This window comes from Canis lupus, chromosome 28 (genome assembly GCF_048164855.1).
Source record: "Canis lupus baileyi chromosome 28, mCanLup2.hap1, whole genome shotgun sequence".
Classification (NCBI taxonomy): Eukaryota; Metazoa; Chordata; class Mammalia; order Carnivora; family Canidae; genus Canis; species Canis lupus.
In genome coordinates, this window is record NC_132865.1 from 2,991,376 (window position 1) to 3,018,427 (window position 27,052).

At 47.7% G+C, this 27,052-nt stretch overlaps 3 long non-coding RNA genes across 4 annotated transcripts in view; 2 read left to right on the forward strand and 1 right to left on the reverse strand.

Moving 5' to 3' along the window:
- Positions 1-614: 614 nt before the first annotated feature.
- LOC140620102 (uncharacterized) lies at positions 615-7,292 on the reverse strand. Its single transcript, XR_012019838.1, has 3 exons — positions 7,162-7,292; positions 4,892-4,969; positions 615-4,387 (listed from the first exon to the last, which is right to left on the reverse strand). It is a non-coding gene; the product is annotated as an uncharacterized lncRNA (long non-coding RNA).
- A 347-nt stretch (positions 7,293-7,639) lies between these two features.
- The window catches only part of LOC140620103 (uncharacterized), a 36,417-nt gene continuing 17,004 nt past the window's right edge, over positions 7,640-27,052 (forward strand). Inside the window, exons 1-3 of one of the 2 annotated variants that reach the window (XR_012019840.1) lie at positions 7,640-8,366; positions 10,540-10,578; positions 26,688-26,837. This is a non-coding gene — a long non-coding RNA (uncharacterized lncRNA). Of the gene's footprint in view, positions 8,367-10,539; positions 10,579-25,514; positions 26,222-26,687; positions 26,838-27,052 lie in introns of those variants that run through there. The other variant, XR_012019839.1, reaches the window with a different exon arrangement.
- Positions 16,180-21,944, forward strand: LOC140620104 (uncharacterized). Its single transcript, XR_012019841.1, has 3 exons — positions 16,180-16,899; positions 17,842-17,966; positions 18,949-21,944. It is a non-coding gene; the product is annotated as an uncharacterized lncRNA (long non-coding RNA).

Sequence of the window (27,052 nt, forward strand, 5' to 3'; positions counted from 1 at the left end):
TTTATTTCCCCTCCCATGCGCTCTCCTAAGCCCTGGAGCTGACCTCGGACAGTACCTGGAGAACAGACATTGTAAGGAAGAGCACGAGGGTCACAAGGGCCGGACGCAATTCTTTTTCCTAAAAATGAGACACAAAGGAAATGACACAAAGCCGTGACAGGACAGGCCCCGTCGTTCTTCCGAAAGGGCCTCAGTGCACAGTCCATGGTACCAGACGGGATGGGTGAAGCCAGAGGCCTGTAAACGCTCTCATCACCATTAGACCCCTCTGCCATTTGCCAGTGACGTTGGAAGCTCCCTTTCCTTGGGCCCTAGAGTTCGGGGCTGCACTGCGGGTGGCCTTGTTAGCCGCTGGGATCCTGCCCCCCCACGTTGGGCGTTTTCAGAGAGCTGGGTGTCTGCCCCGGGGCATGAGAGCACAGATCATTCATCTGCTGCCCGCAGGCTGGGTGACCAGCGAACTCCCCAGCCCGTGGGGAGCTCAGAGACCAACAAAGAATAGGGAACACTTGGATGGAAGGCACATGACCTCCCTATTAACCAGGACACTTTGAACCCCGGCCCCGTGTTTGAGCCGTGCCCCATAGGCCACCCTACATCGTCTCTGCTCTACTTTATGGACCAAGGCATCAGAGGCAAAACCTGTACTCTTGGCGGCAAACAACACCCTGCGCCCAGGGCGGGAGGGTGTTCTGAGAATAAGCCGAAGCTCTAAAACGGCCACAGGAATGATTTGGATTTGAGCACAACACTAGGGTCACGCTGTAGTCACCACAGGTACGAATCTGGATTTGCAAGGACTGCGCGAAACCCTCAAATGTGTATTGTTACCCTTTTATTCTGCATTCTTCTGAAGAACAGAGGTGGTATAGGGGAAACGGATAAGAGTAAAATGAGACTGAGGCCCACAAGAGTCTTCATCTCAGCACCAGGGTGTCAGTGACCTGTCACCTGAGAGCAGCCCGAACTGGGCAACTGGGCTCCGAGAGGAGCTCTGGGGGGAGGACAGCCCAGCCCTGGACATTGCCTTCCACATCCTGAGCACCCTGGTCCAGGGACTGTCGGCAGCGACAGCCCAGTTCATCTGCACCTACGAGAGGGCCTGGCATGGCACGGCCCACGCGACCCACGTTCTCTGGAGTCTAATGCTCAAACCAGCCCAGCAGATAGGGGTCATCCCCCCACTTGACTGATGTCAAACAGGCAAGAACGGGGGACTAGCGCCCTCCACGTCTGCCCACCGCCCAGCTCCTTCCCTGGGTTTACTTCCTCCTTCCAGGCCCCCTACCGACCCTGCCCTTCATATCCTGCAGGGCCAAGCGTCCCTGTCCCAGAAGAGGCAAAGGGGAGGCCCCAGCGTCAGCCTGATGGTTCCTTTGCTTCTAGTCACTATCCCATCGCCCTCCCTCCTGTCATTTCATTTTTCCAGAATTCTTTAATGAGATAGATTTTAATATGTGCCCACGTTTGGGGGCTGACTTTGTGATCGGGGAGCGTGAGGCTCGGTTGCTATGTCGTTGGGAGGAAGTGATGATTCCCAGATTAATCCAGCAAACAGACTCCTCATATGGAGGGATGTTTAAAAATCCACATTCAGGACCCCATTTCACACCTGAATCAGAATTCCTGCAGCCTGTGTGTGCAGTGAGGACACTTAAGAGCTACATTTCTCGCAAATGCCCAGTGTATGCACAATACGACGTCCATCGGATCTCCAGGACTTACTTAGGTTCCAACTGCAATTTTGCGCCCCTTGACCAACATCTCCCTATTCCCCACTCCGGCCCCTGTTCTACTCTCTGTTTCCATGAGTCTGACTTGTTCATTAATTTTTAAAAATTTTTTAAAGATTTTATTTATTTATTTAGAGAATGGGGGTGGGGTGGGGGCTGCAGAGGACAAAGGAGAGGGGAATCCTCAGGCTGCGCTGAGCGCGGAGCCCGACTCGGGGCTGCCTCCCATGGCCCTGAGATCACGACCTGAGCCGAAATCAAGACTTAGACGACGGACCACTGAGCCTCCCAGGCGCCCCTCCGTGAGTCTGTTTTAGATTCCACGTGGAAGCGCGACCGTGCAGTATTTGTCTCTCCGCCCCTGGCTCATCTCACTCAGCATGTCTGCCAGGGTCATCCGCGTTGTCACAAATAACAGGGTTTCCTTGTTTTTCGAGGCTGACTAGTTGTGTATGTGCTCTATTCATTCACTTATCAATGGTCATTTAGCCTTTTTTCATAACTTGACTACGGTGAACAATGCTGCGATCACTGTAAGAGTGCAGATGTCGCCTCAACAGGCTGATTTCATGTCCTTAGGGTATGAGGGAGGGAAGTAGGGTGGTTGCATCCTTAGGGAGGTATGTGTGTCATTTTTTGAGGAACTCCCACAGTTTTGCATCAACTCCCCTTTAGAATCAATCTTCAAAGCCCAGCATGGTGTGCAAAGTACGCAATTGTGTTAAAAGGGAGGGGGATCTTTTTTACTTGTTTATGTACAGAATACCTGTCCTGTGGAAGGACACCCAAGAAACTGGGAACTCTGATTCCCACGGGGAGAAGAGGAGGGTCAGGGGCCGCCTCACACGGAGCAGGGCTGCCGGCTGAGCTCAGCTGAGGTCAGCCAACCCTCAGCAGATCCACTGATGTATGAACAATAATCAATAATTATTACGTAAAACTAATAGAAATGAATAAATTATACGGGTGCTGTATATCTCACCATTACACTGTAATAATTCTCTATTTAAATACGTATTCAAGGAGACTAAAGTGGTTAAGGGAACAGGCTCTGTAGCCTAACTGCCTAGTTCGAATTGGTTGAACTCTGGCACTGTCCAGCTGGGTAACCTGGGGCATGTCACCCGACCTCTCTGTGTCTGAGCTTTCTCAGTTGTAAAGTGAGAATTACAATAGAGCCAACCTCAAAGGCTGAATTAAAAAAAAAAAAAAGGATTTTATTTATTCCTCAGAGATCCAGAGAAAGAGGCAGGGACACAGGCAGAGGGAGAAGCAGGCTCCCTGCGGGGAGCCCGATGCAGGACTCGATCCCAGGACCCCGGGGTCATGCCCTGATTGATGCTCAATCACTGAGCCAGCCAGGTGCCCCATGGCTAAACACTTTCTAATACACATTTTACAGTATGTAGCTATTCATAAAAAGTGTTTATTCACATACCACCTAAAATTATCTTCTAAAATGCCAATTGTCCTTACATCTTTTTTGGGATATGCTATTATATAAAATAAAGAAAAAGAAGTAAGTGTGCTTAGAGTCCTCCCTGAGCCCAAGAGGAAGGCAGGGTGATGCTCACGTGACCCCCCCCCCCCCCCCCCAGGGACTCCAAGCAGAGCAGCTAGGCCCCAGGCTGGCAGAAACTCCCATGACGCTTCCACGAGCCCACAATGTCTTCCAGGGCATGCGTGGCACCTGCCCCTTCCAGTCCATCGGGTCCTTCCCAAATTCATTTAAAATGGCTTTGCCAAAAGAGTAGGCTAGAGCCCCCCTCCCCCACGTGGATAAGATGGATTCTGAGGAATCTGTTTGTTTCCCTAGCCCAATTCCATGTTTTTACCCCAAACTCCTTCAAATCTGAAAAGCTGTTGGTCAAGTTTTCAGGCTTTGCTAATATCCTCTAGGTGAGACAGCGTCAGCAAGCTTCTGGAAATCTAAGCACGAAGTGGTAAAGGGAAAGCCCGACTGTCAATCACAGGTATAAACACCTTGTAGCTTCCAAATGTAAGCGTCTTAAAAGTACTAAAGATGTTACATGTCCTACAGCTGCAAGCCCCTTTGTGCCTCCATCACGTGTGTGTGAAAGGGAAGAGAACACTTGAGCTGTTTTTGCAAGGAACACAGAAATCTGAGTCAAAAAATGACGAAAGCATCCTCGAGAGCCGGGAAGGTGGGGGCACACCTTGCCCCGCGGCCCTCCAGCGTGTCCTCAGGCCCGGTGACGTCTTTAGTAGGATGTTAGGGTCCCATGGGTCAGTGAGGGTAGTATCTGGGCTAAACCAGCGGCAGAAGGCTGCAGAAGGCCAAGGTCCGTGCTCCCCAGTTCTGTCTCTGCCGTTAGCCTCCTGCAGAATTCTGGGCTTCTCTCATAGGAAACAGAAAGGTTTTTAACCGAGCTAATCACCAAATGGTTTAAAATAATAGCAATAGCACGATGGAAAGGTCATGTTCACATACACCCGCGCAGATAGAGAGCCTGCAAGCATAGGCTCTCAGAGCTCAAGGAGGTGTTATCTCAATCCTCTTGTTTAATCAGTGAAGACGCAGGCACAGAAAGGTCGAGTCCGCAGGTCACCCGGTATCACTCCAGGATGCTTTGCTCTTTAGTACTTGGATGGCAACGTACGTGGCACAGTTAGGTCAATGGTCAAGTCTAAAACTGGAAGATAAATAGATATGATGGAAGTATAATTATCCTTCTAAGCTCTTCTTACGAAAACTGAACACTGATAATTTTTCGCTCTCCTTGATAGGGATCGAATGGCAAGGAAATCAGTATAGATTTTAAAGCATAAGTAATAGTACAAATGATAACAGCCACGAAACGGTCTATCAGTAATCACAGTAGTAGTTGACACGGAGCACAGAATGTCACGGGCCAGGCCCTGTGCTTATGGCCTCAGTTTATCGTCATGACATCCCCATGCCCGTGAGATTGAAACCATTCTCGTCACCGTTTTAGCAAAGAGAAAAACCGAGTTTGATGAGGCTCTGCCACGAATGGCCTGCTCTGTGGATGGTCGGAGGCCTTGGCTGCGCCGCCTCTCTTTCACCAACGGCTCCCCGACAGCTCAGTCCCAGAAGCCCGGGGTCTAAAACTCGTCACAGCAGAGGGAGCGGAGGGGCCCCTTCCTGGACGCTCCTGGCCCAGGTGAACACATACCAACTCATTTGCTCCCTCTCCGCGACCATGAGGCCTAGTTACTGGGATCTCCCTGGGTCCGGTCTACGGATGTGGGCACTGAGCAAAGAGAGATCAAGGAAGTTAGCGGAGGTGGGGGGGCTAGGATTGGGTCCCGCCTGCTGCCCGCCAGGCTCTCCTCCGGACCCTTAGTTCTTCCGTCTGTGAGGGGCCTTACACACCGGTCCTAAGCGTGGGGAGGATTCCATCTGCGTGCTGCTGGCCTCGGCAGCTGCTAGGTGCTGTGGGGACCCCAATATTTCATGACAGGAGATGGAAAGGGCAGCTTTGTTCATAGAATTGAAAGCTTGGTTCCTTGGAACACTTTCTACTCTTTTTTTTTTTTTTTTCCTAGATTCTGGGCGCTAAACTTCTAGATGCCTCCTTGCAGTTTCCCGGCTGCATACATTGCTAAAATATGCATGAAACCCCAAGATGCGAATTCAGCTTTCTTATGAAAGCCATCACCAGTTAAAACGCTTTGAGAGATTGATGAAGAGCAGAGTTAAAAATCAGAATAGCAGGCGAGCTCCCCAAGGGTTGTTCCTGTTGACCTTGGGATTCTGAAAGGCCGTAATTAAAGCAGGGCCTGCGCAAGGTTCCCGCCAGATTTATGGACAGAAACAGGTACCTCAGCAATTCTGCTTGTTTCTGGCTCCCTTGTCAGTGACCTCCACCGGGGAGGGCCTGGGGCTCAAGGGCTGGGGATGGGGGGGGGCGTGGGAGTGGGATTGGAGGGGTGGGGTGCGGGTGGGGGATTGGAGAGAGAGTGGGGTGGGAGTGAGGGTGGGGGTGGGGGTTGGAGAGGTGAGACTGAAGGTGAAGTGGGGGTGGGGTGGAGGGTGAGGGTGGGAGCAGGGATGGAGAGGTGAGACTGAGGGTGAAGTGCGGTGGGGTGGGGTGGGGGTGAGGGTGGGAGTGGGGGTTGAAGGTGGGGGTGGGGTGAGCATGGGGGTGGGGCCTTGTGGTCCCAGCAGCCGGAGGCTCCCGCCGCAGACCGAGCAGTGTGTGTCGCCCGCGGAGCGCGACCAGCTGTGCTCCTGGAGGTCACCGCTCGTGGACCAAAGTCAAAGGTCCCACCGTGTCTTGTAGCGCGTGCCGGGCCCCACGCGTCGCTTCAAGTTAGTGTTTCAGGCCCGGGTTGGAGCCGGGCAGCCCTGTCCCAACGCAGGGGTGCGGCCCCCGCCGTGACGCAGGGGTGCGGCCCTGTCCTGACACAGGAGTGCGGTCCCCGCCCCAACGCAGGGGTGCGGCCCCCGCCCCGGCGCAGGGGTGCGGTCCCCCCACCCGACGCAGGGGTGTGGACGCAGCCCTGATGCAGGGGTGCAGCCCCCCACCCGACGCAGAGGTGCGGCCCCCGCCTCAACGCAGGGGTGCGGCCCTTGTCCCGACGCAGGGGTGCGACCCTCGTCCCTCATCCGGACGCAGGGGTGCGGCCCCCCACCCGACGCAGGGGTGCGGCCCCAGTCCCGACGCAAGGGTGCGGCCCTCGTCCCGATGCAGGGGTGCGGCCCCCGCCCCGACGCAGGGGTGCAGCCCCCGTCCCTCGTCCCGACGCAGGGGTGCGGCCCCCCACCCGACGAAGGCGTGCGGCCCCCGTCCCGACGCAGAGGTGCGGCCCTCCTCCCTCATCCCGACGCAGGGGTGCGGTCCCCCCACCCGACGCAGGGGTGTGGACGCAGCCCTGATGCAGGGGTGCAGCCCCCCACCCGACGAAGGCGTGCGGCCCCCGTCCCGACGCAGAGGTGCGGCCCTCCTCCCTCATCCCGACGCAGGGGTGCGGCCCCCGCCCCGACGCAGGGGTGCAGCCCCCGTCCCTCGTCCCGATGCAGGGGTGTAGTCCCCCACCCGACGAAGGCGTGCGGCCCCCGTCCCGACGCAGAGGTGCGGCCCTCCTCCCTCATCCGGACGCAGGGGTGTGGCCTCCGTCCCGACGCAGGGGTGCGGCCCCCGTCCCTCGTCCCGACGCAGGGATGCAGCCCCCCACCCGACGAAGGCGTGCGGCTCCCGTCCCGACGCAGAGGTGCGGCCCTCCTCCCTCATCCGGACGCAGGGGTGCGGCCCCCGTCCCGACGCAGGGGTGCGGCCCCCGCCCTGACGCAGGCTGCGGGCCTCCTCCGTTTAGAAACGCCCCCGCGCCCTGGGATGCGCGCTCTCGGGGCCCCGGGTGGGTCCGCGGGCCGCCGTGGGGTGACTCCCGCGCTGGCAGCAGGCCCCGGGCCCCCGCCCCCGCCCCCCCAGCCCCGAGCTACCGCGGCCTGTTTTTTTCTGAGCTTCCAGGCTCCCCGAGGACGAGGACGAGGACGAGGACGCTTCCGCGATGAGCCGCGCAAACGGCCGCACGCAGCCCGGGGAGCCGGGAACACCACCGGCTGGGCTCGTGCCCCCCCCCCCCCCGGGCCCCGCGGCCTCGCACTCGCGCCCCCCCGGCCACGCCCCCCAGCGGCCCCCAGGAGGCTGCACCGGACCCGCTGCCGGCGTGTGGCTTCGGGCGGCCTCCATCCTCCACGGATCTTTATTTTACATATTTTACTTTAAAGATGTGATTTGTGTACTCACGGGGCCCCCAGAGAGAGGCAGACACCCGGGGAGGGGGCGGCGGGCTCCCCGCGGGGAGGGCGGGGCGGGACTCGATCCCGGGACCCGGGGTCGCCCTGGGCCGAGGGCTGCTCAGGCCGCACAGCCTTAGCCCCCAGGGCTCTGCCCCCCACCCCCAACCAGGCGGTCAGGGCCCGGGCAGGTGCGCACGCACAGGTGGGCGGCCGGCCTTCCCCCCTCCCCCCGGGGCCCAAGCACACACTCGTGTGCAAGCGGTCACGGCGGAATCGGGCGGCCCAACGCCCCCCTCCCGGGAGGAGAAGGGCGCAGCACAGGTGAGCCAGGCAGGTGAGCCCAGGCCCCAACTGCCGCTCAACCTTCCGCTGTTGAGGGAGCATCGTCTGGTGACCGTGGGACTCTGGGAGGGGCCTAGGCTGCAGGGACAGACCAGGACCGAGCATCGTCTGGTGACCGTGGGACTCCAGGAGCGGGAACCTAGGCGGCAGGGACAGACCAGGACCGAGCATCATCTGGTGACCGTGGGACTCCGGGACAGGGCCTAGGCCGCAGGGACAGACCAGGACTGAGCATCGTCTGGTGACCGTGGGACTCCAGGACGGGGCCTAGGCCGCAGGGACAGACCAGGACTGAGCATCGTCTGGTGACCGTGGGACTCCGGGAGGGGCCTAGGCTGCAGGGACAGACCAGGACCGAGCATCGTCTGGTGACCGTGGGACTCCAGGAGCGGGAACCTAGGCCGCAGGGACAGACCAGGACCGAGCATCGTCTGGTGACCGTGGGACTCCGGGAGGGGCCTAGGCCACAGGGACAGACCAGGACCGAGCATCGTCTGGTGACCGTGGGACTCCGGGACAGGACCTAGGCTGCAGGGACTAAGACCAGGACCGAGCATCGTCTGGTGAGCATGGGACTCCAGGAGCGGGGACCTAGGATGCTAAGACCTATCCTAAGACCAGGATAGGGCATCGTCTGGTGACCGTGGGACTCCAGGAGCGGGGACCTAGGCCGCAGGGACTAAGACCAGGATAGGGCATCGTCTGGTGACCATGGGACTCCGGGAGGGGACCTAGGCCGCAGGGACTAAGACCAGGAGGGAGACGGCCGCCCCAACGCTCACGCTAAAGCAGTAAGCAGCCCATCCGAGGGGTAAGGGCAGGAAATTGAAATAAGGAGGCAGGCGGGGCTTGAACGGGGACAGCCTGGCCTGTGGCCTCGGAAGGCTGGGCCAGCGGGTGGTGTGGCTTCTGGTTGCTTGTCCCCAGTAGCTCCGTGACCCGGTCACATTTCTTTGAAATCCGTTAAAATTGCTTAGTCAGACACGATGGCCTGATTTGAAGGGCTAACGTCCTGAAAACAATTTCCTAAGATTCTGTGACCCGTACCACTATCCGTGGCGTCTGCTTTGGCAAAATGGGAGAGGCGCTCTCTGGTCACTGCTGGCCCTTGTGTATCCCACAGGCGCATCACGAGCCAGCTGGACTTCCTGCTGTTTCTCCAACCCACTCCCCTGCCCATCTTCTCTGACCCCATAGCACATGTGCTCCAGGCCTGCACCACCTCTTGTCCAGGCTCCGTAGCAGCCTTCCGGTGACTGCCCAAGTTTTGCTTTGCTCGGCAGCCTCATGTCCTGGGGTCTAGAAAAATTTTCCTCTTTGTAATTCTCACCCCAGATGGTTCTGGTTATGCCCCCTAGAGACTCCGTGGGTAACGCAGGCTTTCTACCGCACAGCTGTCCTTCCGAGGACGACGTGGGACAGCACTCCTTCTCTGTCCTCTCTCTAGTCGGCCCCGACCCCATTCCTTGGCCTTTCTTACTGCATCATGGCTTCCAGACCCTTCTTCATCCCAGTTACCCATAATTTGATTTATCGTTTTGTAAGATGTGTCCAAAACTGAACACGGTATCTCAGGTGCTACCTGAACAAAGCACCGCCGTTCTATCCCTTTCTTTGAACTAAAACTCTTTTTCAAAGTAGGTTTTTAAGAGTGCAGTTCTGAGTTTTGACAGATAAATACCCCTGTGTAGCCCCCAGCCTGATGGAGATATGGATGGAATACTGTCGCCACTCCAGGCAGGTTCCTCATACCCTTCCTCAGCCCAAACCTGCCACCGATAGTTATTCTGATTTTGATTACCATAAATTCGTGTTGCCCAAATCAGATTTTCACGTAGATAGCGTCACATAGAACGTAGTCTTTTGTGATTGGCTTCTTTCAGTCAAAATAATGTTTTTGAGAATCATTCACGTGGCACGTGTCAGCAGCCTGTTCTTTTCTTACTGCCAAGTACTATCCCCTTGAATGGACGTACCACTATTTAGCTCCACTCTTATTGATGGACACTTGAGTGTTTTCAGTTGGAGCTATAATGAATAAAGCTTCTAGAAACAAATAGCTTTATAGACCTTTGCTTTTATTTATCTGGGGTAAACACCCAGGAGTGGAATTTCTGGGTCACAATACAAGCATCTAAATTTATAAGAAATTGACAAGTTTCCAAAATGTCTGTGCCAGCCGTGCACGAGTTCCAGGTCTTTGCTCCACGTTCTTGCCAACATTTAGAATTAGCAGTTTTATTTGTTTTCATTTCAGCCATTCTTCTGGGTGTGAAGTCATTGTGGTTGTAATTTGAATTCATTTAATGAACTCAATCATTTTTCATGTACTTATTGCCTTTTTCCTATCTTCCCCTGTGAAGTGCCTGCTAAGTCTTTTGCCCATTTTTATTGGGTTGCGTACCTTTTTATTACTGAATTATAGGAATTATTTACTGTTAAAGATTTAAAAATTTTTTATATTTAAGTAATCTCTACACTCAACATGGGGCTCAAATTCATGACCCCCAGGTCAAGAGTCATGCACTCCACCGACTGAGCCAACCCGCCACCCCAGGAATTCTCCAAATTATCTGGATACAGATCTTTTATCAGATAGATGTATTGTGAATATTTCTCTCAGTGTGTGGCTTATCTTTTCCTTTTCTTAACGGTATCATTTGATGAGTAGAAATGATTAATTTTTCCTAAGTTTACTGTAACTCCTTTTATAGCTTAGTGCCTTTTTTGTCCTAGGATTCTCATTGGACTGCTCTGGCCTTCAGCTGACATCAGGTAAGTTCTCATGAGTTTACTCAAGAGTCCTGAGCCTGGGACTAAAACAGCCAAACTGGGACTTTTGGCCAGATGGATAAATTCTATCAAGCCCTCTCCACCACAGGTTCAGAAGGTAGTTTTGTGCGAGGCATTCACAGACATTACGCGGAAATTCTTATTAGTGATGACATGGTAAGGTAGATATATCCTTGGTATTTCCGACATTACACGTATTTGTGTAATAGCAGAAAAAGGATGGACATAGCTCAAGAACAGAAACACAGCTGATGAGGGGCACCAGGGTGGCTCAGTCAGTTAAGCGTCTGCCTTCAGCTCGGGTCATGATCTCAGGGTCCTGGATCGAGCCCCACGCTGGGCTCCCTGCTCAGTGGGGATTCTGCCTGTCCCACTCTCTCTGCCCCTCCCCGCCCTGTTTATGTTCTCTCTCTCTCTCTCTCCAATAAATAAATGAAATATTTTTTAAAAAAAGAAATGATGAAATAAAAAGCCTTTAATCTTTATTCATTCGCTCCCCAATCATTTCTCTGTCACCTGTTATGTGCCAGGAACTATTGCTTGCTAAAGACAGGAAGGGGAAAAAAAAAAAGATAAACATGCTCCCTTCTTTTCAGGGGGCTCTTATCTTAAGGGAGGAGTAAACATAAGTGCAAATAATTAGTCATGATTATGCAGAAGGTGCTTTGGGAGCATTGGAGGAAGAATGGATTCGCTGGGAGGCCAGGGGCGAGCATCACAGAGGAGGCTGCACTTGAACTCAGTCTGGAGAAAGGCATATAAGAGCCTGTCAGACAGAAATTAAGGTGGGCTCCCCAGCAGAGGAAATTCCACAATAGAGGCAAGGACAGAGAAGAGGAATGAGAAGTTTGGGAAAATTACTCTAGTACCTCAATTTTGAGCAATTAAAATGAAAAAAAAAACTGCAAATTACATATAGGTGCTCTGATGCTAAAATGATCGATCTGAAGTGGATCTAGACAGAAGAGCATGGATCAGGGAACTAGGGCCCCAGATAGACTAGGAATAACAACAAGAACAACAACAACAAAAGGACTATCTGAACTCAAAGAGTATGACACCCGGTTTCAGTGACTTCCAGTTTCCCCTAAATCCTGGTGGGGAATAAGTGGACATTAGTCATTACATGTAGCATCTGTAAATAAGAGGACTGTTAGGCTGCATATATAATTCCAAAATGCATGTTCAGCTACTCTCAGCAAATCGTTTTGTTGTAATTGCCTAAAGTAAGCGTGCCCTTCAGGTAGTGATAAGGAGAGATGCAAGAAATGGGTGGAACCCACTGACGTTGGCCCAGTGGGTAGAGTAGAGAGGTCCTTGCAGAATGGTGCTGCAGAAGCTCTGGCACACAGTAAGCACTCAATAAATGGTAGCTCAATGGTGACAAGAGGGCATAGAAAAATAACAGGTGAAAATCCACAAGGCAGCCTAGGACAGTCCGGAGATTGCTGTCTCTCTGGGGTTTCAAGTAGGCAAAAAGTCAATTAAGGAAGGAAAATGACGTCTGCATACACACACATCTTAGTCCAAATCTATACTATCTGTGTGGCACCAGAACCCCAAACTGAGAAATTAAATTGAGAAGCGGTATAGGAACATTGAAAACTCTAGGGCTTCGGTGGATGAAAATGTCAAATTGCTCCATAAAGAGAATTCACAACCACTCGTTCACACAACCTCTCAGGAGGGGGGAAAAACCCACTTTTCGAGGGATGAGCTCATAATCAAAGATTGCAAACCACATGAAGAGACAAGCCACCATAAAGGGGAGTTAGGAGGCATAAGAGCTGGAAATAATAGGATGCTCCAAAAATGATTGGAGGACGATTTGAGGACAACAAACACTTGTATAACTTCTACCCACGTACTCAATTTAATTGAAAACGGTTATAAACAATAAAAGGTAACTCCATCTGCAGATTCTTAATGGCCTCTTTTATGCTTCACTCTTGATTTGTGGATTGACTCAGATATCAAAGTCAAAATATAATTTGATACCAATCTGGTCAAAACCTACCCAAGCTGGTTGAAACCAGTCTTTAAAAGGTAATCTTGGAAAAGGCAGAGAAGTGGAAAATGCCAGAGCAGTCCAGTTAAAACAGGCATCTCATTTTGCCCAGGCAATTATACCCACACGGAAATGGTCATAAATAATTTTATCTATTCATATTTCAGCTACTGCTTCCATTTGGCTGAAGCGTATACTTCTTAGTCATTTATTTTGTTAATAAGAGATGTCAAAGCCTCAACGAAAACTCCACAACCTTTTTTTTTTTTTTTTTTTTTTTTGGATCCTACTCACTGTTTCATTAGGACAACATTCCAAAAAAGCTTTACAGGGTTTATTTTTACCTATTGGATTTTTAACTCTATGACTGCCAGATTTTCATGGGTTAAAGGACCAGAAAATGGCACTGAGGCAAGAACTCCAAGTTCCTGTGTGTCCTTCCAGAACTCTCTTCGGGTAGTAGTTGCTGAACATAAGGGTTTTATGAACAAAGTTTCAGGGACTGAAATGAATGAAATACGGAGGCAGTGACATAGAATGTCCATCTCATTATTTGCTAGATAAAGACATTCAGAGTAAGTATCTACTACAGCCAGAATCTAATTTTTAAAAATATTTTATTTATTTATTAACGAGAGAGGAGAAGGAGCTCGGGGGGGGGGGGTGGGCAGAGGGAGAGGGAGAAGCAGATGTAGGGCTGAACACTGGGCTCCATGTGGGGCCTGATCTCGGACCACAAGATCATGCCCTGAGCTGAAGCCAGAAGCTTAACCAACCGAGCCACCCACGCATCCCCTTAATCTCATTTTCGAAAGCCTATTTTGACACCAAAATAAGGAAGAACATAATCTCAGAAAAAAAAGAGGGTATTCTTCAAATTTGTATGTAAGTAGCTTTATTAAAAATACATTATAGCATCCCTGTTTTCCCATTCTGCCATGAACTATTAAAATATTTTTTCTGAACTACTAAAATATTGAACATGGTTTCAGGTTGTGAGATAATAGAGTTCCTAAACCTTGGTAATCTCCTCAGTGATAACAACTCTAGGAGCATCTCTTGTTCTAATATTTGGCCTCACCCTTGGTCTCTGACACAGAGCCCCTGAAACCCCTGTAATTTCCCAGGTGACAGGAGTGCTTTGTGCTCTTGGGTGACTTGGGCTGGCCTCCTGAATGGGGGCGGGTCACCAGAAGGACCAAGCCATGATTAGAAGCTGGGAATGTTCAGCTCCGCCCTCCATTGTTTCTAGAGGGAAGAGGGCCTGAAGGTGGTGGCAATGGTTGATCTTGCCCATGCGATGAAGCCTCCATAAAAATTCAACTGGTCTGGGGTTTGGAGAGCTTCTAGATTGGTGAACCACATACTGGGGGAGTGACATACCCCAACTGCATAGGAACAGAAGCTCCCAGACTGCCCTTTATATATCCCCCCATCTGGCTGTTCCTCTGTATCCTTTATCATACCCTTTAATCAACTGGTGAATATAAGTGTTTCTCTAAGTTCTGTGAGCTGCTCCAGCAAATGCGTTGAACCTGATGAGGGCTCATGGGAACCTCTCATTTGCAGCTAATTGGTCAGAAGCACAGGTGACAATCTGGACTTGAGATTGGCATCTGAATCGGTGGTGGGGAGGGGGGCGATCTTTTGGGGACTGAGCCCTTAGGCTGCAGGATCTGACACTATCTCCAGGTAGATAGGGTCAGAATTGAGTTAAATTGGTGCTGTGGGGAGTTGCGCGGCATGGAGAAGACCCCACTCCTGTGGAGTCCAGATGTGTCAGAAGTGAAGTGTTCTGTGTGAGGAGTTAAAGAGAAAGACTTGCAGGAGGTAGACTGAACTATAGGATCCTCCCGGACATAGACTCAGTGTTCCCCAGCTTTGGGGATGCAGGGCACGTGTCCTTGTCACTCTGACTTCAAAGCAGGGGTTTCAAAGCTCTAGAGTCCCTATCAACTTCGATACCCTTCAATAGTGACAATGGGCAGACTTTACAGCCCTTGACCTACCATTATAACTAGATTGCCTATAAAATCGTTGGAGTTTAGAGGATCCTTTCTGGTTTCCACAGCACTTACATATGCATTCTCTCCTTCAATCTACGGAAGAAAGAACCCTAATGTGAGAAATTTTATTTACCTCTATCTTGCAGTTAAAAAAAAATGAATGTCAGAGCTGTCATTCATTTATTCATTCATTTGCTCAGATAGTCAACAAATATTTATGTGTCTCCAGACCCTGCAGCACTCACTCTTCTAACCCCCAATGACATGATGATGAATACAAAGTCATCCCCTTACTTAAGATTCTGTGGATAGTTCATGACAGAGCTCACCTGGAGCCCAGGTGTTCTGATGGCGAGCACTGTGCTCTCTGGGAAGCCATGATGCCCATGTATCTCTCCCTTCACCGTGTTCGGTTCTCTCTGCCCCAGGCAATCCTTTCACTTCCCACAGACTGTCTGAGCTCCCTGACCTTGGCCAGGTTGAGACACGTGGCATTCTGGACAGGCTCTCATATTCACACCAACATCTAGACATTAGTTCAACATTTATTTAGGGTGGCTGAGCTCTGGAATGGGGTTGGATGGGTCTGAAGAACAAAGAAGGGGACCACTAGAGGCCACACTCAATCAGCAGAATAAAGGCCCTGCGGCTAACAGGAAGTTTAAAGACTAGATATTGTTTCTTGAACATAAACATGCTGATAAGGCCCTTGATCTTTCCCTCCTACCCAAGTAGCTTATCAGAATATTTCTTCCAAGCATACATAGTTCTTTCCCTGAGAGGAGACCCAATAAATGCAATTTTCACCAGTTCCTAATATTCCAGTAACGCCTTCACTTAACTCGCTGGTCGCCCATCCCTTCATCTTCCTCTACGCTCACTTCTTGTTTGAAACAGCCTCGGCTTAGCGTTTGGCCAAGACATATTCTTATTAGGCTCCACCCAACTCACAGCCTGTTCTTTCCAAGGACCACTTTGGTGCACCTAGAACATTTCATTTTCCCAACTGGATCTCCACACATTTCACCACCTGGTGCCCATCCACCTGAACCTGCACCCACCAGTATGGGATTGGTGTGACGCGTCTCCTGGTCACACGGATGCCCCACGTTTGAATATCACTTTTACATGTATTGCTCATAGTCCTTTGCGCTTGTAAAATCTCGGTAGATACTCTTCTTTCATATATCTGCCAGACTGAGACACGTTGGACCTTGAAGGCCATTTCCAGATAGATATAGGTCTGATAAAGGACTTTTCAACTTTTCATGTCGGAGGGCTCTGCTCCCAGGCTCCCAGTGAAGCTATACTTTCACATCTACCAAGGTCAGAATGACTTGGCAAAACCTCAAAGCACAGGCTCTGGTTCTACCCTGAGCACACGTTGTACATCTGCTTTGTTAAAGAAAATAACAAAAAGGGGCCATTCTGAACAGAAAAGGTAAGAGGTTCCCATAAGATCAAAGTCATACACCCACACATACTAGAAACTTAACGTTGACAACTTTCTGAAATGTTCTTTGTTTGATAATTTGTAACTTTTATGTAAAAAATGTGTACAACCCGATACCAGATGTCCCTCTGCTCTTTGTGTGGATTGTATCTCCCGGGCACCTGCCCTAACTTGGGCTCCAATACAACTCTCTTTAGAATCCCTTTAGGGTTTCTGAAAAGTTTGGTCACTTTGTGTCAACAGATACATAAATATGCAGATTTGCAATATGTCCAATGCAATGTCATGTGATGGATCATTACGCATCTGCTTATGATGCTTTTAGAGTTAAGTGGAAAAGAAAAATAGCAGTTTCAATTCTTCACTAACAACTAGCCCCACACTCTCTTTAATGGGACTTTTAAACTCTCAATGTTTTAGAAAGTAATTGGTGCCCAACCTGAACACATTAGTGGCAAGATGATTGGTCTGCCTTGGAAGTGCCAGCTCAGCAGAGGATAGTTGACAAATCTGTTGCTAACTTCCCGCAAGATGGCCCTTCTATGAATAAACATGCTCAGTTGCAAATACTTGGCAGGCAAAAGCCTGTGTAAGACGATCGTGAACCCCACCCCCCCATTTTCAGTGGCAGTGCAAGCTTCTCTGTGAAGGAATCCTACTGCTTCCACAACCCACTGCATAGTGACCTCCACACCTTTGCTCAGAGGCAAAGAGAGACAGTATGTAGCAGTGATGCACCGCGAGCCCGGGAGTGCCTCTTGGATGCCCGACACATCAAGTGGGCACATCAAGTGGGCCATCAGGTACATGGGACTTGAGCTGATGTGAGCGGTCGGGTAAGTTCCTATGCTTCACTCTCCCAATAAAGAGATACATTCTCAAGCTAGCCCTAGCTTTGGGAAAGCTGCGGGCTTCATCATCAAAAAAATGGGCACTGGGTGTTATGCTATATGTTGGCAAATTGAACTCCAATTAAAAAAAATAAGTAAAAATAAATAAGTATGGACCTGCTGCAAAAAAAAAATGCTTTGCACAAATTCGGCAGCCGATAAATATTGGTTGAATAAAATCAAAGAATGGACTGAGAAAAAAAAAAGAATAGATGAATGGAATTGGATTCTTTGCAGCCCAGAGATCGCTACAAACCTCAAATTTATTTTTTTTTCATTTTTGAAAGGTATATTTTCTTTTGAACTGAAAGGTGTTTAAAAATCGTTTATTTCCTTGATACATTGTATTTAAAATTGATATTTGTAATGCTTCTGCTTTTGTCATAAATATATATATGTATTAGCTTTTCTTTCTCTGGATTACTTGTGCTTAAGGTTTTATAAGAAGCTTTAAATAGTGTGATTTGGAGAATAAAATTTCTAAGGAAAAATGGAAAAAAAAAAGATGAGATGGATCGTCCTAGATTTACAGGGTGGGCTCTAAATCCAATGACTGGTGGTGTCTATAAGAGAAAGGACAGGGACATTTGCGACATAGAGACGAGGAGAGAAGGCCATGTGAAGACAGGGGCAGGGATTGGAGTGCTGTGTACAAGGCAAGAAATGCCAGGAACCACCAAATGCTGAGAGAGGGAAAGAAGGATTCTTCTCTAGAGTCACTGGACAAACCTCAAATTTAAATGATAATGAAATTTAACGCTGAGAATTGTACTTTCTAATCCTAACACTGATCTTGGGGAAAGAGATTTTATGCCATACATTTGGGTCCTTTGGATTGTCAGTAACCCATCTTCTCTTTGTCTTTCTACTTTCCTTATTTCAAGGTAGAATTAGAGCCTATCAATATGAGAATTCCAGGAAGAGGTTAATTTGGAGAAAAGTGTTCTCTAAAGCAGCCATTCTAAGAAGAGTATCAACTGTTTCTTGCTTATGAAGACTTAATCGCTTGGCCGGTACTTCCATCCCTTTATTTTTTAAAAAAGATTTTATTTATTTATTAACGAGACACAGAGAGAGACAGAGAAAGAGAGAGAGAGAGACCAAGCAGCAGAGACAGGAGCAGGCTCCATGCAGGGAGCCCGAAGTGGGACTCGATCCCGGGTCTCCAGGATCAGGCCCTGGGCTGAAGGTGGCGCTAAACTGCTGAGCCACCTGGGCTGCCCCCTCCATCCCTTTAATTCCCTCTCTTTTCCTACTTGAATAATAGTTAGCAGAAATTAAGGTATCAAAATCCCTTCTCCCCTGCCCCCCACTCAAATAGCAGGAATCCTGAGTCATAGCACTCCAAGACCCACAAGTAGAAGTGGATGCTTCCTGCAGAAAGAGTAGCTGGAAGAGGCAGGGGATTCTGAGTAAAACACTGTGTCTCCTAGGAAGTCCTCAAGGGCCAACTGAAACCATACACAGGGACAGCCAGTGTCCCACAGCTGCAGACAGCACCTTGTAATATTCATTTCTGTGCCTCGGGTGAACAGGAAGGAGACGCAAGACAGGGTTGCAGAAGGGTGCGTGAAAGAGCATTAGACCTGAGCTTGACCTTCCTCCTTGCTCCAAAGAATGAGAAGGCCCTAATGCTGCAGAGATTTGTTTGCACTAAGAAGCTCTTATTATAAAATGCAATTACCTGTGGGATGATTAGGCCTACAGTACTGGAGATTGCATTAAACTCAATTAAGTCCTCTGCAATCAGAGTCATTATTTTGGGGCAGGGAATTAAAAAAAAAAAAAGATGTATAGTCCAGTTAAAAGGGGATGAAAAGGAAAATGATCTAGGGCAGTGTTTCCCAAATCTGCTGCATAAGAATCAGAAGAGCTTGTTGAAAACACAGATTCTCTCCTCCTTCTCCCTACCTCATACCCATTCTGAATCAAGAAAGTCTGGGGTGGAGACCAGGAATCAATTTTTTAAAAATATTTTATTTATTTATTTGACAGAGAGCTGGAGAGGGCCAGAGAGTACAAGTAGGAGGAGTGGAAGAGGAGAAGCAGGCTCCCCACTGAGCAGGGAGCCCAATGCCGATGCCGGGCTGGATCCTAGGACCATGGGATCACGACTTGAGCCAAAGGCAGATGCTTAACCAACTGAGCCACCCAGGTGCCCCCAGGAATCAATATTTTTAAAAAGCTCCCTGGGTCATCTGATATTGCCAAGCCAGGGATGAGCTCTGGGGAAGCGCAGGTCTTAGAGGCTGGTTTGGTGCCCTGACCAAGCTTCAGTGTGATCCTCACCTTGACAGACATTGAACTTGGGTTTGCAGCGGGTTGATCGTAATTGATCTGCTTACAAAGTTTGTAGGAAACTTACGTATGTCAGCTTTTACAATTACAAGGAGGGAGAGTCCTTCTCAGAGGTCAAAATGCCCACGTTTCCTATGCAGAACACAGGCAGAGCACCGGACACTTAATCAGATGGTTGCCTGCTATTGATTTGTGAAATCAGATCAAAGGGAGGCTCCCAATGGCATTTTTATTCAGGCCACAGGCGGTGTGGGAAATAATTCTTTTATGCCCCAGACCAAATCTCCTTAACCTTGGCCAGAGCTAGAGAAACACTGCCAAATTCTTGCTCTCAGACACTTTTTCTAAAGTCTATGCAGACAATCCCCTTTTTGTTTTTTCACATGTTTATTCTCTTTTTAAACAGGATACTATTTTACTAAATTTCTATTTTCTTCCTTGAAGTTGCATTCCATTCATGCATCTCTGGCCACCTATGTCACACTGCATGTATCCACATCACCAGTATCTTGGTGACTGCTTAGATGTGTAACTTATTTTCTATCCTTATGCACTGACCTGATGGTCAACCTCATGAACTTACATTCCAGCAGGAAGAAATTTGTAATAAATATATCTTAAGAACAAAATAAATATATAAGATTGTGTGAGTACTTTGAAGAAACTGAAGTACAGCAAGAGGTAGACATGATTAGCACTGGGAGTTTGGCTGAGGAAGACTTCTTGTAGATGAGAGAGCTAGAACCTCATAAGTGCACTCTCAAACAGTGTGCGTTTCCAAGGTCATGTAGAGCTTTGCATCTCCACCAGAGATACTATCATCGTTAAACTAACAGAGTCAGTAGATGGTTTTGTAAAATTTGTTATGAGAAGCTAATGGAGAAAATACTCATCTAGATAGTCTGAAATCTCTTCCATCATTAAACACAAGGAACATTGGATAAATTGGAACAACTATTTATAAATATGCTATTTTCAAGTGAAATCTATTTTTAAGTGAAGATGTGAGCTTACAATAAAGTAAGAGAAATCACCAGTTAGCAAAAGTAATGAGGGAAATTAAAATCAGTGAGGTCAACATGAGACCTGAAGCTTCAGCTGCTGCCGGGAAGGGGTTTGGATACTAATCCCTGTGTAGGAACAGGAGATACAGCCTTAAAGCCCTAGAGACAGGAAATTGGAATTCAAAAGATAACAGGAAGCCAGGATGAAGCTGTGCCGAATTTAAAAATATTTTTTAAAAAAATCCATTAGTTTTGGGTAGAGGTTTTTAAAAAGAAAAGATAATATCCCTGAGGATTTATAGCTACATAACTATCTGATGTTCAAATTCATTCCATGGGCAAGATCTAGGAAACTCCAAATTCAGATAATAGCATAAAAAGTAGCATTTAGCTAGTGATGCTCCTGGAGTAACTTACAAAAGCAAATGCAAAGCCTCTCTTGAAGAACGTCCCCTTAGCAAGGGCTCTGTAGGGATTTCCAGAGATTCAATTCCTATGAAGGCAAGCTCATAATCTAAAACTGTAAAACATATGCGGAAACAACACTATAAAAATGAGTCACCAGAAGTAATGTGTACAGTACAGAAGGTAGACTTAGAACTTTAAATGCTATAATTCTTGAATAGAAATAATTTTTAGAAAGAAGTTAAAGGATTAAATATATATTTTAAAAAAGGTCTTAAGGAAAAAGTACAAGAGTCTCTGAAAAAAAGCGGAGGCAGACCTTGAAAACTGAACCACATAGAACTTTTAGAAACAAAAAATATGGCAATAACAGCTAAAACTCGGTGGTGAAAGTATTTGCATATCACATATCAAATAAAGGACTTGTATCTGGAATATATAAAGAACTCTCTAAATCAATGATTGATGTACATAATGTGAATGGATCTTAAAGGCATTATACTGAGTGAATTAAAGCCAATCTTAAAGGGTTACGAGCTGCATAAAATTCCCCAAATGAGAAAATTATATATAGAGAGAAGAGATCAGTGGTTGTCCAGAGTTAAGACAAGGTGCAAGGAGGCGGTGGCTATAAAGCTGCACTGGGGCTCCTGGGTGGCTCAGTCAGTGAAATGTCTGCCTTTGGTTCAGGTCATGATCCCAGGGTCCTGGAATCGAGTCCCGAATCAGGCTCCCCACTCAGCATGGAGCCTACTTCTCCCTCTTTCTCTGCCTGCTGCTCCCCCTGCTTGTGTACTGTCTCCATCTCTCTCTCTCAATCCCCCTGTCATATAAATAAATAAAATCTTTAAAGGGGCAGCATGAGGGTGTTCCACTGTGGTGAAAATTGTGATGATGGTGATATATGAATCTATATTTGTGATAAAAGTCATAAAATGGGATGCCTGGGTGGCTCAGCGGTTGAGCGTCTGCCTTTGGCTCACGGCATGATCCCAGTTCGGGGATCGAGTCCCACATCAGGCTCCCTGTGAGAAGTCTGCTTCTCCCTCTGCCTGTGTCTCTGCCTCTCTCTGTGTCTCTCATGAATAAATAAATAAAATCTTTTGTAAAAAATAAATAAAAGTCATAAAATAAAAACATGAAAATAAGAGTATATGCAAAGACTTATGAAATCTGTGATGTAGTTGATAATATTGTGCCAGTTAATTTCTTGGCTTCAATAATGTGCTATAATTATTAATAGATCACCACTGGGGGAAGCCAAACATGAACTCTCTGTGCTATTTTTGCAACATATTATGATTCTATATTTTACAATAAAAGTTATTTTAAAATTATAAAACTATGGAATACCTATTTTTTGGAAGACACATATTTTTAAAAACCAAATGGACATGTTAAAAATAGATAAGTCACAGACAAAAAGAGAATTAGTGAATGAGGAGACTGATCTGAGGAGATCATCCAAAGTCAGTCAGTCCAGGAAGACGAAGGGATGGCAAATATAAAAACATTAAAAGACATAAAGAACAAAAGGAGATGTCTGACATAAATGTAATAGGAGTGGTGGAAAGAAAACCCTGAGAAAATGGAGGAAAGAGAATATTTGAATAGATAAAGGCTGAGAATTTTACAAAACTGATGAAAGATACAAATCTGCAGATTCAAGAAACATAACCAGTTGCAAATGGTTATAAATAGTTATAAAAAACTACCCACCCTCAGACACATTTTAATGAAACTACAGAATAGCAAAGAAAGATTTTTCTTAAAATAACAGAAACGATTCTATCTGTTGCTAATCACAATTTTCTTTTCATTGCAACACCAATTGCTTGATATTTCTTTTGCGCTTACATCTGAAATCTGCTATCCAAATACAGTGATCCCTAGAATGTCCACAGTTTATGGCTTTAGGGGAAAAAAGTACACCCTGTACTGTGTAAACTTCAGCGCAATCTCAGTAATACGAGCTGGATAAATACGACAGGCACATGACTGTGGCTGGCCAAGAACCCAGCAAACTGTACGTCTCCCTTAGTTTTGCTCAACTTGTTTTTGCTCTGTAAACAGTGAATAAATCAAACCTGCCCGTCCTCCCAGCCTGGTCGTGGTAATGGTTCCTGCTTGGCCTGAGGACAGCTCAGTGCAAACATCTTTCAGTTAACTGGTTGAGAGTTCAGAGGGTACACTCGGGATCAGCCCCACACATCCCTTCTCCCTCAGCTACCAATCTCTGGCTTCAAACTGGGAAAAAACTGGACCAAGATAGAAAAGAAGAATCCTGTTCTTGTTGCTACTGCTTTATCTCATACCTTGTAGGCATCGGGTCCTTCTCTGTGAATCAGGCGATTTCAGTCACTATTTCAAACTTGGAGTTGATTTACAAAATAGACCAGTGGGCTGAGAATGTTTCTGACTCTCCTGGAAATCTCTGAGTCTTGTTTTTATCCATCTCTTAAATGGTGCAAAACAATAAAACACTGCCACTCTGCTTCTCTTAAAAGAAATATCATGTTACAGCCCAATGCCCCATGGACATATGTCTCACCATTCTATTCTACTGCTGCTTAAGCTGGAGAGGGGAAGGGAAATCATTTATTCGTGCATTTATCTCTCTATAAACATTTTAGTCATTTTTCAAGCTAGAAGATAAAAAAGATGATCTTTGAGGACTAACTGGGAAAAGGTGGAATGATCTTTCATCTCTTCCTGTTCAAATTCTTGGTGGATGAGTAAGGCATGAGGGGACATTTTCTCTGGAGTTCTCCAATACATGGGGCATGTATTCTTCTTCTCCAGAAGAACAGGAGTCATGAAAAAAGCCCATATATAATTTCCTCATTTGGGGGACTTCTGTGACTCTCCCCCATTGAACACCCTACCTGTCCGTCACACTGTCCATAGCTCGGCTGGACTGACAAGTGCATTTCTATTAACAGCATTTAGAAAGGGGTAGATTACAAGTGTCTCAGTCCAAGGAGTATGAATAACGAGAATGAACTACGTGGGGAGGCAGGTGGTATCATCTCTTTCCACATTGAGATTCTTAGGCACAGGGATGGGAACGATTCCCAGTCCGTCCTCTTGGATCTGGGATTCTGTGTTCCCTGAGAATCTGCATAAGTAGGTCATGCAGATGTCATGCGAAGATGATTCCATCTCTGGCCAGAGGTCATCTTGATGCCTTCTTGGGCAAATTTTTAGTATGGAAAGATTTCAGCTAAAATTCACGGTAGAGAAAGATGCAAGATTTTGCTTAATCTTTATAGTTCTTGGCCCCAACTCTACTGTTTTTTTCACCTCTTGCCTACTCTCTTCGTCTGTCTTCTCTCCCTCTTTGAGCTTGAGCTCTTTGTCCTCTCATCCTTTACTTGAAGTGCTGAAATCCTTTCAAAAATTGCTGTTAAATAAAAACAATGAGGAAATGGAAAATTGCTGCCATACTCAGGCTAGGAAATGACTGGAAATTCTGACCATATCAAATAAATATACATGTGTTTTACCATCACTGTGCATTATACCAGTAAACCACAGCTGGCTAACATCACACCTACCTTTGAAAAGTGAACATTGTGGCCATAAATGTTCCAGGATGACGTGGAAGTATTTGCATCCCTTCAATTTCCCATTCAAATGATATGCACGCAGCTGGTATTTCAGTTGTTCCAAATAATAAATTATTTCACCAGGTTACATCCTTCACTTACACAAACCTCGGGGCTCTGTTTGCTTCCATCCTCCCTGCAGCTGTTGCTTAGGTTTTTGCTACATAATTACTGTTTATTCAAAATCTCTCACTTGTTAGAGGAGTTACCACAGAGCTCTCACATTCAGCTTTCAAAATGTGATGACTCTTATGTTTTATTCTCTGTGCTAAATGTTGGAGGCAGCTTTGAGTCCTAACCAAAATATTTGCACGATGCTAATTACATTTCTGTGGACCATCAAAATCAAGTCTGTAGAAGAAGAAATGAAAAACGTGCATCGAACTTCGTAATTGCAATTTCAAAAATTTCAGAACAAAGGATCTTAACGTTGGACAAAGCACGGATCCAGGCCCCTTCTTGCGGATGAACACTAATAGAAAACCCAGCTGGGGAGTACTGAGTGCTTCGCCTGGGCCAGGCCTGTCCTGAGTGCCTTCCACACTTCGTCTTTAAATAACCTGAGTGCCAAAAAAATAAAAATAAAAATAAAAATAAAAATAAAAATAACCTGAGTGCCTTCCACACTTCGTCTTTAAACAATCGTATGAGATAGGAAGTATTATGAGCCCATTTGATAGGTGAAAAAAACCGAGGCACAGAGAGGTCAAGTCACTTGCACAGGGTCCCTTACACACCAAGTAGTAGGATCTGCGTTTAAATTCAGGCATTCTGACTCCAAAGCCCACGCCTGAACCACTGCTCCTTAGTCTACTTGTGAAGGCCACCTTCCCACATTACTGTATATTTTTAAAGAAGTTCCCTTGCCCTGATCCAGGTCCCCCTCTCAATGCATCAACCCCGTCATCTCCTCCCCACTATGCCCTCCACCTTGGCCGTCAGTTGGGAGAAGCCCCGTAGGGCACCCAGCTCCCCAACAGCTGCCTTTCCTGTTAAAGTTTATTTAAAAGATCTGGTCTCTGTCTTCTTCCTTTTTTTTTTTTTTTTTTTTTTTTTTGTCTCCGTCTTCTAAGTTCATAATCCAAATCAAACAGTATACGGAGGCATATCATTTATAGTCCACGAACACAGTAGAAAGAGGCATACAGACATGGGCAGGGGGAGCCTGAAAAAAAAAAATAGAGTTTGTACCAAGTTTGGCCAGTGAAGCAATGAGATTTGAGATGTGTAGCTGATGAAGGGCCTCTGAAGGCCAAGTCCCAGCAAGGACTCTGCCAAGTAACGGTGCAGCAGCGAGATGGCAGCTGCTCTTGGGATGCTCGTGTCCAAGTATCTCCTTATTTTACACCTGCACCTTGAATATCAAATGGCCTTCACGTCTCTCTGGTTGATTTAACTGGCTCTCCTTACCTCCCCTTCTTTTTGTCTCCCCTTCTTCCTTTATGTCTGCTTTCACCCCTTTTTCCAGGTGGTCCCCAAACAGCTCCTGATAAAGTGTTCATCTCCGAAAACCCTGTTCCAGGCACTCCGCGGGCGGTCACCAACAGCCAAACGCAAAGGCCTTCCTACTCGAGGAACTAATGGGCCACAGGACCAGCTTTTGGAAATACAAATTTGATCCTGCCTATGACATATGAGACCAGCCCACGGCTTTCCATTGCTCTTAAGATAAGGAGCAACTCCCTCAAAGCCCTGAGTGGACAGCCTTGCTTCCTCCCCCGCCACACCCCACAAACACACTACCCCTCTGTTTACGTCTCTTGGACATTTGTCACCTCCTCGAATGGACCAACCAGGATCTCAGTGTTTAAGCCTGATAGAGTCCTCTTTTGCCATTCAGAGTCCTTGTCCCGAGTCATAGGTACACTCCTGTGATGATGGATTAGTGCTGACCTCCCCCACCCGACTGTGAATTGCAGGAGTGTGGGGAGGAGGTTAGAGGTCCCTGGACAGGTAAGACAAATGGCAGCTGAAATCAGATTGTGAAGAGTTGTGAGGTGCCAGACATTGCCTTGCATGCTTTGGGGAGTGATTAATGGTTTTCGAGCAAAAAGGCAAGGTGATCAGAGGTGCGCTTTAGGAAAAAGAGGCGAGCCGAGCAGTAAGAAGTGAGATGGGATGGAGTGAGCTAGTGCAGGAGCCCGTTCGGGAGGCTGAAGCTACAGTCAGAGTAAGAGGTAAGAGGTCGCGCAAAGGTGATGGGGGAGAGGAGGACAGGACAGACTCAGGAGACTTGGCCAAAGCAACAACATTTGATCATCGTCCAGATGTGGGAACTGAGGGCCCGGGAGAGTCCACAAAGATTCCAAGTTTTCCAATCAGGGTGTCGGAGGATATAAGTGGTGTCACGATAGAAATAGAAAGTAAGACGAGGAGTTCCCTTCTGAGAAAATGACAGAATCAGTTTGGAATTTTTCAGCTGGAGGCCGGCTGGGTGTTGGACCCATGAGACTGGAGCCAGAAGAAAGGTCATGGCCAGTGAAGAAGAAAAGGTCATGGCCAGTGGATGCCCTGGGCTGATATGGTCCTCGTGAAGAGGAAGAGGGGAAGGAGAGAAAGGAGCCGGCAGGTAGGAAGAACACCCAGAGGGAGCACCTACACTTAGGAAAACGAGGGTGGTGGCGGGGGCGTGGGGGGGAGGGTGGAGTGGTTCAGTGGGAGCCACGGTCAGTAACCGGGAGAGGAGGACACACGAGAGAAGCCAGCTGAGAGTGCCGATTATGGGAGGCCTGAGAGCACGGCTTCAGTGAGGAGTATTTTGAGGATAAAACCCATATTTCAGGC